The 19,522-nt window shown below is 42.4% G+C and overlaps 1 long non-coding RNA gene across 1 annotated transcript in view; it reads left to right on the forward strand.

The window, feature by feature from the left end:
- Positions 1–18,158, forward strand: part of LOC123328537 — a 35,055-nt gene extending 16,897 nt beyond the window's left edge. Inside the window, exons 2-3 of the long non-coding RNA XR_006543421.2 lie at positions 17,307–17,429; positions 18,101–18,158. This is a non-coding gene — a long non-coding RNA (uncharacterized LOC123328537). The remainder of the gene's footprint in view (positions 1–17,306; positions 17,430–18,100) is intronic.
- The last annotated feature ends 1,364 nt before the right edge of the window (positions 18,159–19,522 follow it).

Consider the following 19,522-nt stretch of genomic DNA (forward strand, 5'->3'; position numbering starts at 1 on the left):
GCTTCGATATCATTTTCTACATGCTAGGAACTCTGCCGAAGGCATGAAGATGATAAATAAAACACAGTCCTATTTTCAAAGATTATAGATTATATACACACATAAAAGTGTGATGGTGCCCCTGGAGTGATGTAAGCTCTGGGAAAGTATCTAAAGGAATGATGCATTCGGCCTGTAGGACAGTGTGTAGCATGGGGCAGGGATAGGGGAAGGAAGATAGAGAGGCAACAGGAAAGTGAGGATGATGAAGCTGGGCGTGGATGTGTGGGGGGAACATTTCTCAGACTGGTGAGGCTGGGGAAGAGGCTTGAGAAGCACCATGAAGCCTGTGGCACACAGCTAAACACCTCCTGCCACATGTCTAAGTACCTCATCAAGCCGAAAGCTTTGTGATTTGGGGAAACTTGAGGATTCCCCTGTAGACAACACCTAAGACCCTTTTCTTACTAGAAAGCCCAGTGCTCTAGGGCCACACTGGGTGCTGTCCTGGGACTTTCCTAAAGAGCAGATAGTATAAATATAGGCTTTGTGGACCCTGTGGTCTCTGTTGAAACTACTCTGCTCTGCCATTACTGTGCTAAAGGAATCATGGACAGTACATCCATAATTGGATGTGGTTACTTGTCAATAAAGCTTTATTTACAAAAACTGGTGTGGGCCATACTTGACCCATGAACTGAAGTTTGCTACCCCCTGGAGGACACTGACAGGTAAAGCTGAGATATAATTTTAAAAATTCAATAGTTCTATTGTTGGTGCTGTTTTATGACACCTTTTCTTCTTTAAAAAAATTATTTTATAGAAATATAGTTGATTTGCAAGATTGGGTTAGTTTCTGGTGTATAGCAAAGTGATTCAGTTACATATCTACATATTATTTCTCAGATTCTTTTCTCTTATATGTCATTACAAGACATTGAGTGGATTTCCCTGTGCTATACACTAGCTTGTTGGTTATTGGTTATCTGTTGGTCCTTGTTGGTTATCTATTTTAGATATAGTGGTGTGTATCTGTTAACCCCAAACTCCTAATTTAGTCCTTGCTCCCTGCTTCCTCTTTGGTAACCATGAGTTTGTTTTCTATGTCTGTGAGTCTATTTCTCTTTTCTAAATAAGTTCATTTATATCATTTTTAAGATTCCATATGTAAATTATATCATATGGTATTTTCTTTTGTCTAAGTGACTTACCTCACTCATTACGACATTAATAATCTCTAGGTCCATCCATGTTGCTACAAATGGCATTATTTCATTCTTTTCTTATGGCTGAGTAATATCTCATTGTATAGATATACCACATATTCCTTATCCATTATAATATCCTTTCTTAAAACTGCACACAGTGTGGATCTTTATGTATGTGTCCAGCCTTCAGTGGATGATTGGTGGTGTGATAGGACTCTGACACAGAAGAAGCTGTGGGCAGCGAGGACCCTGATTTCTGTATGTTTAAGTGATTGGCAAGACTTCCTGGTTTTCTTTGGAAACTCCTCCTCCACCTCTGCTTCCCCTGCAGCCCAACTACCTATTCCACATCCGTCTCTGCACACTGTGGCCCCTTGCCATCTCCCTGTGGGGGACTTGTGTCCTCCAGATCCCCAAATACTCCTTTTGACTGAGTCTTGACCTTACACCAAGCACTGAAATAGGGTTTTGTTGCTGTTTGGTCACCAAGTCGTGTCTGAGACATTGAGACCCTGTGGACTGTATCATGTCAGGCTCCTCTGTCTCTGGGATTTTCCAGGCAAGAATACTGAAGTGGGTTGCCATTTCCTTCTCCAGGGGATCTTCCCGACCCATGGATCGAACCTGGGTTGATGGCTGCTTGGCAGGTGGGTTCTTTACCACTGAGCCTATAAGGCAAGGGCCATGCAATCGGGATTAGGCTTGGGCTTGGCTGTCCCCTGCCCACACTCAGGTTTGTGCTCTCCTTCCTAGGCTGTGGTACCAGAGCTGGAGGAGTCAGGAGACCTAAATTCAAATGCCATCTCGCTCACCAAATGACCATAGGACCTTCCACAAATCACTTCTCCTTTCCCAGTCTCTCATCTGAAGAAGTTGTTCTTCAGTTCAGTCAGTTCAGTCACTCAGTCATGTCCGACTCTTTGTGACCCCATGAATCGCAGCACGCCAGGCCTCCCTGTCCATCACCAACTCCCGGAGTTCACCCAGACTCACATCCATCGAGTCACTGATGCCATCCAGCCATCTCATCCTCTGGCGTCCCCTTTTCCTCCTGCCCCCAATCCCTCCCAGCATCAGTCTTTTCCAATGAGTCAACTCTTCGCATGAGGTGGCCAAAGTACTGGAGTTTCAGCTTCAGCATTATTCCCTCCAAAGAACACCCAGGGCTGATCTCCTTCAGAATGGACTGGTTGGATCGCCTTGCAGTCCAAGGGACTCTCATGAGTCTTCTCCAACACCACAGTTCAAAAGCATCAATTCTTCGGCACTCAGCTTTCTTCACAGTCCAACTCTCGCATCCATACATGACTACTGGAAAAACCATAGCCTTGACTAGATGGACCTTTGTTGGCAAAGTAATGTCTCTGCTTTTCAATATGCTATCTAGTTTGGTCACAACTTTTCTTCCAAGGAGTAAGCCTCTTTTAATTTCATGGCTGCAATCACCATCGGCAGTGATTTTGGAGCCCAAAAATATAAAGTCAGCCACTGTATCCACTGTTTCCTTATCTATTTTCCATGAAGTGATGGGACCAGATGCCATGATCTTCGTTTTCTGAATGTTGAGTTCTAAGCCAACTTTTTCACTTTCCTCTTTCACTTTCATCAAGAGGCTTTTGAGTTCCTCTTCACTTTCTGCCATAAGGGTGGTGTCATCTGCATATATGATTCAAATGGAAGCTTCATAGATTATTACCAACTTTCCTACCAGGAAAAGATTACTGAAGAGTTAGAGCTTCAACCACAGCCAACTAGACCCATCCTCATCAGGCCCTCAGTTCATCTGGTTCAGGATGCTGTCTCGGGTAGTGGCTCTGAGCGGAGTTGGTGGGATACTGTTCTGCTTGCTTGGACTGATGTGTCTGCCATGTCCATCTCTCCATCTGGATCTGAGCTCCTGGGGCAGGAATGAGATCTGTTTTTTTTTGCATCATCTTCAGCAGTTTACACAGTCTTAGCACATAATAGGTGATCAGTAAAGACTTGTTGGATTGAAAGTTTTATGGCAATATTTGATATTTGCTTGGAGGTTTAGAGGAGACCCTCAGATAAGAAAGCCTACTTAAAAAAAATGTATGTGGTGGTTTAGTTGCTAAGTTGTGTCTGACTCTTGCAACCACATGGACTGTAGCCTGCCAGACTCCTCCATCCATGGTATTCTCCAGACAAGAATACTGGAGTGGGTGCCATTTCCTCCTCCCAACCCAGGGATTGAACCCTGGTCTGCACTGTAGGCAGATCCTTTACTGACTGAGCGATGAGGGAAACTCTCATAGAAGAAATGTAGAGATGATTTACAATGTTGTGTTAGTTTCAGGTGTACAGCAAAGTTATTCACTTTATATATATATTCTTTTCCAGATTCTTTTCCATTATAGGTTATTACAGGCTATTGGCTATAGTTCCCTGTGCTGTACAGTGGGTCCTTGTTGTTTATCTATTTTTTATAGTTTTGTTTCTGTCAATCTCAAGCTCCTAATTTATCCCCCTTCCCCCCGAGAAAGTCTGTTTTTGACAGGGGAAATTATTTATTGGGCAATGATGAACTTTCATAAACACTTACTCTGCTGGGGCTTGGTTCTGATTCAGTTTTTAAAATACTACACATGATTTCTATTTTACAAATGACTATTTCAAATCAACAGGCCAAGCCAACCACTTTTATTGATGAAATATATTGATTGCATGTGACAGGTACTATGCTATCCTGTACATTTTTGTTTCCATTTAATTCTAACTCTAACACTGGGCAGTTTATAGTATTACTTCCATTTCACAGACGAGGAAGTTGAGCCTTGGCCTAAGGTCACCTAGGTAGGAAGTGGTACAGTCTGACTCCAAGGCCTATACTCTTATGTGGCAGGTTTGACTTGGAGCTTTCTGGAAATCTTGGCCAAAAACTTGACGACTTACAGAGTTTTTGTTGTGAGAATCTGTCCTAGAAGGACCTGTCTTTAGGATAAAAAGCTATATCGATAATAACCAACATCTTCAATGACACTTTCATCATGTATGGAGGAGTCAGTTTAGATATGGCAGTTTGTGTAAAGGTTCCTTTTTTTCAAATCAAAAAAATTTTATTGGAGTATAGTTGATGTATAATATTATATGTTACAGGTGTACAATGTAGTGACTCACAATTTTTAAAGGTTATACTCCATTTGTAGCTATTTTGTACTTGACAAGTTTTTCATTTTAAGGAATAATTTTTTAATTTTATTTTAAAACTTTTATATTGGAGTACAGTTGATTTATAATATTATGTTAGTTTCAGGTACACAACAAAGTGATTCAGTGATACATACACATATATCCATTCTGTTTCTATTGTATTACTTAATCCTTAATCACTATCCTGTCCCTTCCTCCTTCCCTCTCCCCACAGGTACCGGTAGTTCATCCTCTATATCTGTGAGTCTGCTTCTTCTTCGTTATCTTCATCAGTTTGTTGAATTTTTTAGATTCTACATATAAATGGTATCACATAAAGATATCAAGTCTCCTCATTATGGTCCTCAAATTATATTTTTAAAGGAGGAATACTCAACTCTGGTTGCAGATTTAGAATCACTTTTGTTAAAAAAAAAAAAATAGCCTGGGCAGATCCCAGGCTGAGTTAATGAGAATCGCTGAAGTATTGAAATCTCTTTCAATACTTCTGAACATTGGAATATTTTTAAAAGGCAAATAAAACCCCTGTAGCATGCAGAGCTGGGTGGGGCAGATTCCCATGTACCTCCACTGATATTGTTCAGGAATAGAATTTCTGGCAGTCTAGCTTGTTACGAAGGCTGCAGAGGCTGCTTTGAGGTGGCAGAGGATGGCCTGACCCTCAGGTCTTCTTTCTCAAACATGATTTATCTCAGATGCACTTTTCATCAACCCCAAACACCAGAGCATGTCAAGTGGTTCTTGCTTGTGGAGCCGCAGGGCAGATGTCTGCCTGAGGGGTCAAAAGTCCAGTTGGTCACCATCTTTCTTCTCAGTGACCTTTGTGAACTTTGTCCTCCCTAGGTGCCCACACAAGTGGTAACTATGATTAGAAGCAGCATCTTCAGAGAAAAGCGATCATCAGTGACAACCAAGGAACAAAAACAAGTGACCCATTTAATTCATTGCATTTGCGGCATGCTTTACATTTTTCAAATTCTTTCCACATCGTCCATCTTATTTAACTGTGATGACTTTCTCCTTAGCATCCGTCAAGGGGATCCTCATGACAGGACCCTTTGCTACTTTTCCAGCCGACTCTCCTGCCTTTCACCCCAGGCACCTGCGCTCCAGCCATCTGCAGCCATTCGTGGTCTTTCACGCCTCTATGTTATTGTACATCCTGCCTTCTGTCTCTGTTTCTGGAGTTCTCTTTCCAACTCTGTGCATCCGGTAAATCCCTGCCATCCTTCAGGATCCAAGGGGAGGGTTTCCCATTCCATCAATCTTTCCCCACATCCCCGAATCTTCTGTACCATCCCTCCCAGATCCCTAGCTGTGATGCACTCAGGTGGTCCTCTCCCTAAACTGCCAGCCTCTCCAGGGTAAGCAGCCCTTCTGGTTCATGGTTTGCTTGTGCTGAGCACCATGTATGGAAAACTGTCCATGTTTAATCAATGTTTTCTGAGTTACTGAAGGCCTGCGAAAGGGATTTTGGAAGATCAGGGCAAGAGCAAGCAATGTGCTGTTTCTCCCACTGCTTCACTCTATATACTCCCTGTAAGACAGTGTCCTGGAGAAGAGACTCTGGGAAAAATGGAACAATGTGGGCTCTTGGAAAGGAACAAGGTGCCTGAGGGAGTGGAGGGAGACTTGCTTTCTCCTGGGTGCCCTTATTACGTTTTGAACTTTACACCATATTATGTGTTTGACCCACTCAAAAGCTAAAGTAAAACAGTTGCTCTCATCTCCTGACGACGATGTTTGGTGTGAGTGTTGGGTTGTGGCATCAGACCCCTGTTTGATTCCTGACACTTTCTAGCTGTGTAAACCTGAGCAAATTTCTGAGCTCATCTAAGCCTCTGTTTCCCTATTGTGATACAAACATAATGATAACAATGCTTGAAATAAAATTAGAAATAGAAAAAGCAGTCCCTGGGAGTGGGAACTGGCTGTGAACAGAAACAATGCCACGGGACACCAGGATCAGACAAGCCCACTCTGTGACCACGATGGAGCAGGAAACAAACAAGATCACTTCATAACCATGTGTAAATACAGACAAAAGAACAACGTGGTCCAAATCATAAAAATGATAAAATGTCCCCTAAGCAGGCTATTCTATGTGATTGAAGCTTGTTTAACAAGTATATCTATTTGGCTTCAATTTGTGCTTTCCACATTATGAATGAGAATTATCATGTTATTCTTTGATAGAATTACCCCTCCCTCCTGAAAGATTCAAGTCCAGGGTTAAGTCTCCCCTTCTGGGACCCTCTCCTAAGTCTCCTAACAGGAGCCCAGATCCTTTTACACCTGCTTTCTACCACCCTCTTCAGGAGATGCGTACTGCTCCAGTGAGGTGCGACTTCCCTGTTGCCATGAGGCTATGAACTCAACTTTGTTCAACTACAAGTGTGTTTCTGGCACTTTTGCTGCTGTAAGGCATCAATAGATTTTCATCATCATCATCATCATTAATAATGACCAACACTTTTTATCTTCTCCCTCTCCTTTTTAGATTTACCTGGGATCAGATAACAGCAAAGACAAGATTTGACTTATGACTTCTTGAGTCTTATCCCCACCATCTTTCAGCTGCTTTATGGAAAATAATACTTTTGCACAATAGAAAAAAAATTATTTCCTGCAGAATCCCAGCTGCCATTGTTAATGTCAGATTTTGCTAAAAACATTCTGTGCAGACTAGAAGTATATTCTGAAAATATCATGGTGCTTTGTTGGTCTCTGCAGCTGAAAAAAAGCCCATGCAAGCTCAAAGACTCAGAGCAAATCAATACAGATGCTTAAAGGATTATTTCCAGGGCTTGGAAGCCTCTGAGAAAGATACTTGTTCCACCCATTAAGAATGGCAGGGGTGACCTTCAGGGGATGAAGGTCATCTCAGTGTAGAGATTACCCACACTAGGAAACTCTTCCTGGAGGCAGAGAAAGGGATTCACTGTCAAGACATTCTTTTCTAGGTTGCTTGAGCAACTTAGTACTTGGCTACTTTTGCTTGTTCCCATTTTGGGCTTGAAAATGAGAGAGCAATTATTGTTTGGGTTCAGAAATAATGAGGAGTTTCTAGCTGGGGAAAATGCTAATATTCTAAAGTGGCATTGAAAACAGGGGATGTAAAATATACATGCTTTACGATTGAAGCTAAGAATTACATGGAGATAATAGACTGGAAGGAAAGTACCAAAATAGAATACTGATTGCCTCTGTGTGGCAAAATGGTGGGCGATCATCTTTTTCTGTATTTTCCAAATGTCTTATGTAGATCGTGTGTTACATTTATAATGGAGAAGGTGAACAGTGATACAATACAAAGATTCAGCAAAATTTCATCAGGCAGTGATGGTCACAGACAGGCTAGACTCTTGGTGGTAGGAGATTAGAAACTTCCCAAGGACCCCTGTTCTTTCTAAAAGAAGTCACCAAGCTGCTGGATGTTTGCAAGTTTTATACAAACATCATATTAAGCATCACAAAGGCACTATTCCAATGGGGAATGGGCTTGAGGCCAAGTGGGGTGTAACTTTCCTCTGATGTCTGGCCTGTGGCCCAGGGCTTTGCTTCCCAGTCCTGTTGAGTATCTATTGCTAGCCTCTATAAGCTTCCCTGGTGGCTCAGAGGATAAAGTGTCTGCCTGTAATGCACAAGGCCCAGGTTCGATCCCTGGGTTGGGAAGATTCCCCTGGAGAAGGAAATGGCAACCCACTCCAGTATTCTTGCCTGGAGAATCCCATGGACAGAGGAGCCTGGCGGGCTACAGTCCACAGGGTCGCAAAGAGTCGGACATGACTAAGCGACTTCACACTTCACATAGCCTCTATAAGCCTCTGTTCAGGGAGATTCAGGAAGTTTGATTCAGTTCAGCTGTAGTATCTCTAAAGCTTGGAGAAACAAGAGGTCAGACTGGATGGAGAGAATTCAGAGCATAGAGAGCTGTAGGGGCCACATGGGGGAGCCTGGTCTTGGGTACCTAGATCTGTGCTATTTAAACTGGCTGCTTACTCCTTCTGGTGTGACATCATGTCACTTACAGTATCAACATGATACATCTTCCTAGACATTCAGTTTGATTTGGGTTCTTGGAGTGGTGTGAGGGCACGTAGAGAAAGTCAAGTAATTTAAATGCTGAGTATTTTATATCATTAATTTTACATTAAACAGACAGATACATTTGGTACTGAAATGTGAAATCTGCATGAATTATTAAGAGCAAAGAAATGTTGTGCCTGCAGCAGACCACCTCCTACCACATCTTTAAACCCTCAGGGACTCACTCTTGGACAATTTAACTTTTTTTTTTTCTCACCAGAAACTGAATTTATAAAGCAAAGAATAGAAAACTATCCAGGACAGTGAACTGGGGACCAGTCTCCTAATAATTTTTAATACGATATGTTTTTTAAAATCAATTAATGTGCATTTAAATTCTGAAAGAATCATATTAGAACCAGAAAATGGCCTTTTTATCATTTTAAAGGGATGCAAAATGAATATCCTCCATGGGCTACACAGGTGGAGGAATGACACATTTATTACATCATCAAGCTTCATTTCGGGTAGATTACTCCCCTCAGTCTGAGGGATTTATTCCTTTCTTTCTCCCTCTCCCTCTTTCTCTCTTCCTTCCTCTCTCCCTCCCTTGCTTCCTTCTCCCCCTCCTTTTCTCTCTCCCCCCTCTCCTTCCTTCCTTTCTTTCATTCCACAAAGACTTATTGAGTTCCTAATGAATGGACATCTCTACCCCAGAGAACAATTTCCTGCACTCCTAGGGCTTAGAGCTTCCAGATCCCGCGGAGGTAAAACCCTGCAACAGAAGCATTCTTACAGTTACTGAAAAGTGTACCTTGAACTCTATGCCAATGAACTTGGATTCTCGTCCTGCTCAGTTAGTCTCACTGATTGGCCTTGGGCAAAACTTGAGTGAATATGCAAATATCTGTTTCCTCTGCTATAAAATATTGGCACTGCCTGTTTATCTCTGCTGATTTCTCAGCATGGCCATTGTATTTGTGAATACAAATTCAAAAGCTTCATCATCTGTGCTGTGTTCTACTAGGTTAAGCTGATCACTTAAATAATAAAAGAAGAATCCCAAAGTGTTATTCTTATCATTATTATACCATTCTAATGAAGTTCCTCTCAGCCATCAAGCACATCAAATCAAGGTTAAGAGGTGCTTTTGAGACAGCAGACAGAAGCAAAAACTGGTATAAAGTGAAACAAAGGGAGGACAGGCAGCACACTCAGCCTACACACAGCAGGTTGGGGGCTACAAAGCCAAGCAGGTCTGCAGCCCCTCAGTGCTGTGTGCTCCTGGCACTGCTTTGTGTCCTAAGGTTCAGAGAGGTCCAAGAGCTGGGCCTGATTTCAACGTCACCTGGTGATTTGGACACAGAATCATCTCGTGTTCCAAAGAAGCGTCATTGCAAGGAGAGGGGGCGCTATCCTTCAGCATGACATGGTTCCTCACCATCCATCCTTCCTCCACAGAGCAGGGGCTTTGGTCCATCCCAAGTGGGAAGAGTTGGGCTACTTCTCCTTCAGGACAATGTGCTGGGTTAATGCACTGCTGGCCGTTCCTCCACTGTGCTTTCACACAGAAGGGAAAATCTTAGAGGCCTGGCTGTGTGCCAGGTCTTTACTCTGTTCCCTGGACCCTTACTAGCTCACTTAATCCTCACAAAAAATCCTCCTTTGCAATTTTTACAAAGAAAAATTTGAGCATCATGAGGCAAAGTAACATCCAGTCCTGTAGTTCACGAGTGGGAGTAAATGCAGAGCCTGCCCTTCTAACCACAGTGCACAGCACTGTGGTGCCTCTCAATGTGTTTTTACTTTCATATAGATTATTTTTGAGAAATATGTCTTTTCTTGCATGTTTATGAGGTGTTTTTTTAAATAAATAAATTAATTTTGTGCTGGGCTCCACTACCAATGTCAAGGACCATGGTTAATCAAACATTCTATCACCTCCTTATCTATCATTTATTCAGGAAATATTGAGAGAACAGACTCATGTCACACAGTGGAAAACCACAGACTTTGGAATCAGAGACACTTGGATTTACAACCCAGTTTTCAAAAGTGACCTAGAATAAGCCAGTCTCCATGAACCAGAGATTTCCAGTATGTGAAATGGGGATTATAATACCTGTTTTTACTGCAGGAATTAGAAATAATTCTTTCAACATATTTAGCACAGAGTGAATGCTGATAAATATGAATTCCTCCTTGAGGATTAGCAAGCCTATAACTTATTCTTTGCTCTCACGACTCATTTGCTACAACTTGCTATGTGCCCCATCTATTGAAGCATAGTGTTGGGGCTGAATCATGTGATGTGTGAACTGATATCACAGATGTCTGTGTAGCTCCTACATCAGAGGATGTGGAATGGCATCATGGGAACATCCTTGAGCTTTAAGACCCCAGGGAGAATGTCTCCCACTGGGGTCATGTTAACCAGGCAAGGCCATGATGCAGTAACAAAAAGCCCTGAGTCTCAATGCTAAGCTTAACCAATCAACTTAAAATTTTATTTTATTGAAGTATATAGTTCATTTACAATGTTGTGTTAGTTTCTGCTCTAAAACAAAGTGATTCATCCATATATATGTATTCTTTTTCACATTCTTTTCCTTTATGCTTTATTATAGAATATTGAATATAGTTCCCTGTGCTATACAGTAGGATTTTGTTGTTTATCCATTTGAGATATAATAATTTACATCTGCTAATCCCAAATTCCCAATCCATCCCTCCCTGACCCTGTCCCCTTGACAACCAAATTCTGTTCTCTATATCTGTGAGTCTATTCCCATTTCACAGATAGGTTTTTTGGTGTCATATTGTAGATTCCACATATAATTGATATTGTATGATGTTTGTCTTTTTCTTTCAGACTTACTTCACTTGGTATGATAAACTCTAGGTCCATCCATGTTGCTGCAAATGTCATTATTTCATTCTTTGTTTGTTGTTGTTTTTGAGTATTATTCCATTGTATATGTATGTACCAAATCTTTTTTATCCATTCATCTGCTGATGGACATTGAGGTTGCTTCTCCATGTCTTGGGTGTTGTGAATAGTGCTGCTATGAACATAGGTGTACACTCATGAGTGGGATTGCTGGATCATATAGCAGCTCTATTTTTAATTTTTAAAGGAACCTCCATGCTGTTCACCGTAGTGGCTGCACCAGCTTACATTCCTACCACAGTGTAGAAAGGTTCCCTTTTCTCCACACCCTCCCCAACACTTGTTATTTGCAGACTTTTTAATGATGGCCATTTGGACTAGAGTGAGGTGGTACCTCACTGTAGTTGTGAATATCATCAACTTTTCTTTATGTCTCATTCCACACATGCAATGTCATGGATCCCTGCTGTCTGACACTGGTCAGGCTGATGGAGGCACCACCATCAGACAGCTGTACCATCTGAGATGCACAGGCTCCTGGTAGCTGGTGTAGGAAAGACACTGCTGGGGGGTGTGCACTAGGGGTTAAATGAGGCTCATCACCCTGGCTCACAGCCTGCGGGTCTGTCCAGATCCTGCCTAACTGCACAGGGCAGGGAAATCCACCCTCATGTTTGGACAGAAGGGATAAATGGATGTGAACAATCACTCCAAGACTCTCCACCAGAAGAATCTTGTCTCTGTGAAATCAGTCATTTCTCTGCAGCTCAGATTCCAATCTGAAAGGAACACCTTCCTGTGAAAAGACATTTAAACAGACATAGAGAATAGACTTACGGATATGGGGAGAGAGGACGAGAGGGTGAGATGATTGGAAAGACTAACATAGAAACTTACATTACCATATGTAAAATAGATAGCCAATAGGAATTTGCTGTATGACTCAGGAAACTCAAACAGGGGCTCTGTATCAACCTAGAGGGGTGGGGTGGGGAGGGAGATAGAAGGGAGGTTCAAAAGAGTGTACCTATGGCTGACTCATGTTGAGGTTTGACAGAAAACAGCAAAATTCTGTAAAGCAATTATCCTTCAATAAGAAATAAATAAATTAAAAAAAAAACAATTTATTTTTTTACTGGAGACATGCAGGACACCCCAATAGGTGTAGGACAGAGTGCTTGACTCAAACCAGAGAAAGAAGTCTTGATTGGTGATGTCTCTGGATTCAGATGTTAAGAGAGGATCCAGCCAAGGGAGAAGCCCACCCACCCTCCCACACAGTCCAGCTTTAACCAGGCTTCTCCAATACAAGGATGTTGGTTTGTACAAAAATGGAGGTTAGGGTTTTAGAAGTTGGAGAACAAGAAGAGCTGGGTTGTGCCATGGTTCACCCCCAGTGGTTGTATGGATTTGACAACTGACAGGGTTTTGGAGAATGAACATAATCATTAAAATCAGCTTCAAAAGCAAAGAATGACCAAATATTCTGCATTTTCTCTGATGATTCACCATAGCTATCATTATACTATCACATCTCTGTATCATTCTTGGGGATTTTTTGAAGTTTTTATTTTATTTTTTTAAATAGAAGTGTAGTTAATTTCAGCTTCCTGGGTGTTTCTAGTGGTAAAGAACTTGCCTGTCAATGGAGGAAACATAAGAGACATGGGTTTGATCCCTGGGTCAGGAAGATCTCTGGAGGAGAGCATGACAACCCACCCCAGTATTCTTGCCTAGAGAATCCCATGGACAGAGGAGCTTGGTGAGCTAAAATCCATAGGGTTGAAAAGAGTTGGATATGATTGAAGTAACTTAGTATGCATGCATATAGTTAATTTACAATGTGTTAGTTTCAAGTGTACAGCAAAGTGATGCAGTTATACATATTTGTAATCTTTTCCATTAATGCTTATTATAAGATATTGAGTATAGCTCCATGTGCTGTACAGTAGGACCTTGTTGATTATCTGTTTTATATATAGCACTGTGTCTATGTTAATCTCTATTAGCTTATCTACCCCCCTTTCCCCCTTGGCAACCATAAATTTGTTCTCTATGTCTGTGATTCTGTTTCTATTTTGTAAATAAATTCTTTGTAGCATTTTTTAGATTCTACATATAAGTGATATCACATGATATTTGTCTTTGTCTGACTTACATTACTTAGTGTGATAATCTTTAGGTGCATCCATGTTGCTGTAAATGGCATTATTTCATTCTCTTTTATGGCTGACTAATATTCCATTGTATATATGTACATCTTTATCCATTTATCAGTCAAATGCTATTAGGTTGCTTCCATGTCATGGCTACTGTGAATAGTGCTGCCATGAACACTGGGGTGCATGCATCTTTTCTAATTAGGGTTTTCTCCAGATATGTGACCAGGGCATTCATAGTAACTTAGAACTTTTGTTTTGAGCTATTCCTCCCCTAGTTACCTGATGCTCTGATGGAAGAAGATGCATGTGGGACCCTGAGCTCTCACTCATTAGCTGTTTGGATTTGGGCTCACTCTCTTTTAGCCTCAGTTTCTTCATCAGTAATATGGGGACAATGATAAACTGGATGTGTGACTATCATGAGCATCAGATGAAATAAGATGTGAAATGAGGTACATCAACAGTTATGGCTGATAAAAAGCCAGTCACAAAAATGTTATTTGGTGTGCCCTATGGAAGGACTGATGCTAAAGCTGAAACTCCAGTACTTTGGCCACCTCATGAGAAGAGTTGACTCATTGGAAAAGATTCTGATGCTCGAGTGGTGGGGGGCAGGAAGAGAAGGGGATGACAGAGGATGAGATGGCTGGATGGCATCACTGACTTGATGGACATGAGTTTGGGTGAACTCCGGGAATTGGTGATGGACAGGGAGGCCTGGCGTGCTGCAATTCATGGGGTCACAAAGAGTCAGACATGACTGAGCGACTGAACTGAACTGATGTTTATTTATCCCCTGACTTGCTGGGGCTTAAATTTAAATTCCTGTATACTCTGGACAACTTGTCCTGGGATGCCAAGATTTTGATCACAAAGGATGCTCTTTCAACCTGTATCTCCGTTCACCCAGGCTTCTTTCTGCACCAGGGAGACCCAATACCCTGAGTTGGTTCTCATCCAATAACTCCCCTATTGTCCCAGAAAAAAGCCTAATAACTTTTTCCTGTCACTGTCATCAGGGCCACTCAAGACATCTGGCTGCCAACTGCATGATTAGCCAGGGCATTGGCGAGCTCTTCTTCCAGGATGGAGAGGATCTGTTGGAAGATGATAGTCATTGACCACAATTATGCCAAAGGAGAAAAATCAGGAAAGGAACAGGAAAGGGGGCAGCAAATACATTTTCACCAGGACTTAGATTTATTCTGGAGAAACATGAACTGATTTAGAAAACGGATACCGCTGAAAAGCAGGAGCAAAGCGATGCTTTGCCGGGGACCAATTTCTGGGAGGATGAGATAACACAGGTGTTTATCTGAAGCCCTTTATACACATGCACATACGACAACTTTTTCTAGCTAATTAGAAATTTCATTTTACTGATGGCATTCCCAAACTCTTATCAATCTCTGTGGCAGACAAATGCTTGATGGAGGTGAATTTTCTAGTTTGGATGCTGTTTGGGTAATTCATGGGCCTCAAAAATAGAAAGCGATTGAGATGGAAAGGACCTTGACAACTCATTTGTTAGCATCTCGGCTCTGCCCCCAGGATTTCCTTTATGGCATGTATATTCCACATTGCAATGATGATGCCAGTCTTTCCATTCATCCATCTACTCAACAGCAAAGTGTTGACTAATAATAAAAATAAATAGACGAGGTTTTATTAAGTTTTCACCTTTATGCCATGCTAAATGTTATGTTAGATACCATGCTAAATGTTTCACACCAATTTTCTCATTTTACAATGAGAATTCTCTGAGGGATAGATTATTACTATCCTACTATTTAGATGTGGTTTTGGAAGGTTCAGTATCTGACACCTAAGATAGAGCTGTTCAGGGATTTCCCTGGTGGTCCATTGGCTAAGACTCTATGCTGCCAATGCAGGGGGCCTGGGTTCGATCTCTGGCCGGGCAACTAGATCCCACATGCCACAACTAAGAGTTTACATGCTGCAGCTAAGACCCAGCACAGCCAAATAAATAACTACATATTAAAAAAAAACAAAACAGAGCTGTGATGAAGACATAGCCCTGCCTTCAAGGAGCTTATAGTCAAGTGAGGACACACACCCCAAGTGCATACAGTATAATAAGCATGCAAAGCACTGAGACTGTGTTACTGAAGTCTGTGGAGGCCAGCTTAGCTCAGCATGGGGATGTAAAAGAAGGCTTCCTGGAGGAAGTGATATTTGGACTGAGACTCGAGTCCAAAGAGAAAAACTGAGTCCAACTGAGAAAAACGTGGAATGGAGCAGTCTTACCCCAAGGTCCTCATTAAATGTGATTTTAGCCAGGTTCTTCTGGTGTGTTTTATTATATCAGAAACAGTTTGTGCAGAAAATTGGAGGTTAAGGCTTTTGCTGCTAAGTCACTTCAGTCGTATCCGACTCTGTGCGACCCCATAGATGGCAGCCCACCAGGCTCCCTGTCCCTGGGATTCTCCAGGCAAGAACGCTGGAGTGGGTTGCCATTTCCTTCTCCAATGCATTAAAGTGAAAAGTGAAAGTGAAGTCGCTCTGTCGTGTCCGACTCCTAGCGACCCCATGGACTGCAGCCTACCAGGCCCCTCCGTCCATGGGATTTTCCAGGCAAGAGTACTGGAGTGGGTTGCCATTGCCTTCTCCTAAGACTTTTGAGATTAGGAAAAATAGGTTGACACCGAGACCGTCTCTTATACCCAGTGCATGGATGAAGTAGCCCTAGAGTTTGGCTTCTGAGTGTGGTAGGAGCAAAGACCAGGAGGAGGAAGCAGCATAGTAGTTGGCATAATGAACAGGGTGAGGGCATGTGGTTCAGTATGAGGGGTGTGGGATGAAGCCAACTGAAGAAACATGAGGCTGGAGGGGTGCAGGGATCAAGGGCCCCAACTTCTGTTCCTTAAAATTTATTGCATACAAGTATAGTTGATTTACAATGTTGTGTTAGTTTCAGATATACAGCAAAGTGATTCAATTATATGTTTATTTATATTCTTTTTCAAATATTTTTCCATTATGGTTTATTACAGGATATCAAATATAGTTCCCTGTGCTATACAGCAGGACCTTGTTGTTTATCTATCCTGTATATAATAGTTTGCATCTGCTAATCCAAAACTCCCAATACATGCCTTCCCACTGCCCTCTCCTCCCTCCCCCTTGGCAACCACAAGTCTTTTCTCTATGTCTGTGAGTTCTTTTCTGTTTCATAAATTTATTTATGTTTGTCTTTCTCTGTCTGACTTCACTACTCTGATAATCTCCAGGTCTATCCATGTTGCTGCAAATGGCATCATTTCATTCTTTTTGGGGGCTGAGTAGTATTCCATTGTTGTTTGAAGAAGGCAATGGCACCCCACTCCAGAACTGTTGCCCGGAAAATCCCATGGATGGAGGAGCCTGGTAGGCTGCAGTCCATGGGGTCACTAAGAGTCAGACACGACTGAGCGACTTCACTTTCACTTTCCACTTTCATGTATTGGAGAAGGAAATGGCAACCCACTCCAGTGTTCTTGCCTGGAGAATCCCATGGACAGAGATGCCTGGTAGGCTGCAGTCCATGGGTTGCACAGAGTCGGACACGACTGAAGTGACTTAACAGCAGCAGCAGTATTCCATTACACACACGTACCATATCTTCTTTATCCATTCATCTGTCAGTGGGCATGCAGGTTGTTTCCATGTCTTGGCTATTATACATAGTGCTGTTATTAACATAGGGGTGCATGTATCTTTTCAAATTAAGAGTTTTGCTTGATCCTCATTTAATGTAGAGTCGGCATCTCTGCCAAAGTAGGGCCCCAACACATGGACACTTGCCCTCAGGGGAGGGGCTGTGTTCAGTCTCACTGTTTCCAGCTCCCATCCTTATTGATTTTCCAGCTGCTGTGCTTGCTCCCATCAGAGACAAAGCAGAGGTGGAGAAGAGGGCCATGAATGGGGACATCCTTACTGGATTGATGCTGCAGGGAGGTGGCTCTGCCCTCTGGCCTGGCAGGTGCTCTTGTGGGTACCTCTGTGGATTCTTTGGGGATTTCCTGATGGGTCCCTCTTTCCTGGGAGATGCTTATCTATCAAGAGGATGCACTGGGAATTCCCTGTTGGTCCAGTGGTTAAGACTTGGTGCTTTTACTGCCATGGCTAGAGTTTGGTCCTTGGTCTGGGAACTAAAATCCCACAAGCTAAGTGGGGAAAAAAAAAGAAAAAAAAAGATGCACTGCTCACTCCTTAGTTTCTGCCTGTGCATCCTTCTGTCTCCACAATGAAGCCCCTCCTGCACCTCTATTTATGATCAATTTTCAGACAAGCCGGGGTCAACATTTCTATCACGAGTTCATCTCAACCTGCATGCAGGCTTCCCTTTCTTTGATCTGCTCTTTGATTTGTACTTACTTCCCAGATGCAGTCAGCCTTGGCTTTCCCAGACATGCACCTTCTGTGTTCCCATCAGCAGGGAATGCATGGCAAAGCCTGTCAGATGCTGGGGTGATTGGGTGGCCCCCCACCCTCCTTCCCTGTGTTGGTGGATGATACTCCCAGTGACCTCCTCTAAAGGAATCTTTCTTCAATAAATAACCTTGTGTGTGTGTGTGTGCGCGCGCGCTCAGTCATGTCTAACTCTTTATTACCACAGGGACTGTGGCCCGCCAATCTCCTCTGTCCATGGAATTTTCTAGGTAAGAATGCTGGAGACGGTTGCCATTTTCTTCTCCGGGGGATCTTCCTGACCCAAGGATCAAACACACATCTCTTGCATCTCCTGCATTGGCAGATGGGTTCTTTACCAGCATCACCTGGGAAGCCCCTAACCTTATTTTTTAATTGACGTATAGTTGATTTACAATGATGTGTTAGTTTCAGTTGTATAGCACAATGATTCAGTTATACATACATACATTTGTGCATGCTAAGTAGCCTCAGTCATGTCTGACTCTGTGCAATCCTATGGACCATAGCCCACCATCTTCCTCTGTCCAAGGGATTCTCCAGGCAAGAATACCAGATTGGGCTGCCATGCTCTCCTCCAGGGGATCTTCACAATCAAGAGCTCGAATTGGTGTCTCTTATATCTCCTGCATTGGCAGGCAGGTTCTTTACAATTAGTGCCACCTGGAAGCCCAGACACACACACACACACACACACACACACACACACACACATACCTATTCTTTTTCAGATTCTTTTCCCTTAGAGGTTATTATGAGACATTGAATATACTTTCCTGTGCTATACAGGGAACTAGGTCCTTATTGTGCACCTATTTTATTTATAGTAGTGTGTATATCTTAATCTCAAATTCTTGTTTTGTCCCTCCCCACTTTCCCCTTTGGTAACCATAAGTTTGAAAAAATAAATCACTTAATATTTATTCTTGATGCTTTTCTATCTTCATTGACAATTGGTTATTTAGCTAGTTCTCATCACTGAGTTTGAAATGTCACATTGAGGTCTTTATTACACCTTGATTTTGCAAGTTGATGTTTATTATATGTCAACGTTGCCTTTGAAAGCTCCAACTGAAGATTCTGTGGCATTATGCTTTCAATCTTTCCCACATGCCTAATGTATTTGAGCCTTAGAGCTATACTGTGGATAGGGAAGGTATTTTTGTCTCTATGTTTCAAATTAAGAAATTACTGACATGGTGAGTAAGAAAAAATCCTGTGGGCCTGTGGACTGGACCAAGTCAGGAGGGTCAGGCTCAGTAGCTACCTCTGGACAGGGCCATAGCCAGTGACCCAGAGAGCAGTGTCTAAGGGGAGCCTGGATAGGACAGAGTCCCAGGGGCATAGATGTCACACAGGCTGGGGCTGAGTAAAATAGAGACAAGAGCTCACCCAGCTTGTGTCTTTGGGTAGCAAGAGGCAGGAGGCAGCATAGAGAGTTGAGATGAACTGTTAGGCTCCTGTGATCTGGGGCAAGTCTCTCCGTGTCTCTGGGCCTCAGTTTTTCTTATCTGTTAAATGGGAGCATGAATATCTTCCTCACAGGGTTGTCACAGGACTGGATGAAATGGCATCTATTAAATTCCAGCACACTCTTTGCCAGAAGAGAGGTGGTAAATAGTAGACACAGTTCTTGAGGTAAAGTTATAGGT

Source organism: Bubalus bubalis, chromosome 2 (genome assembly GCF_019923935.1).
Source record: "Bubalus bubalis isolate 160015118507 breed Murrah chromosome 2, NDDB_SH_1, whole genome shotgun sequence".
NCBI lineage: Eukaryota > Metazoa > Chordata > Mammalia > Artiodactyla > Bovidae > Bubalus > Bubalus bubalis.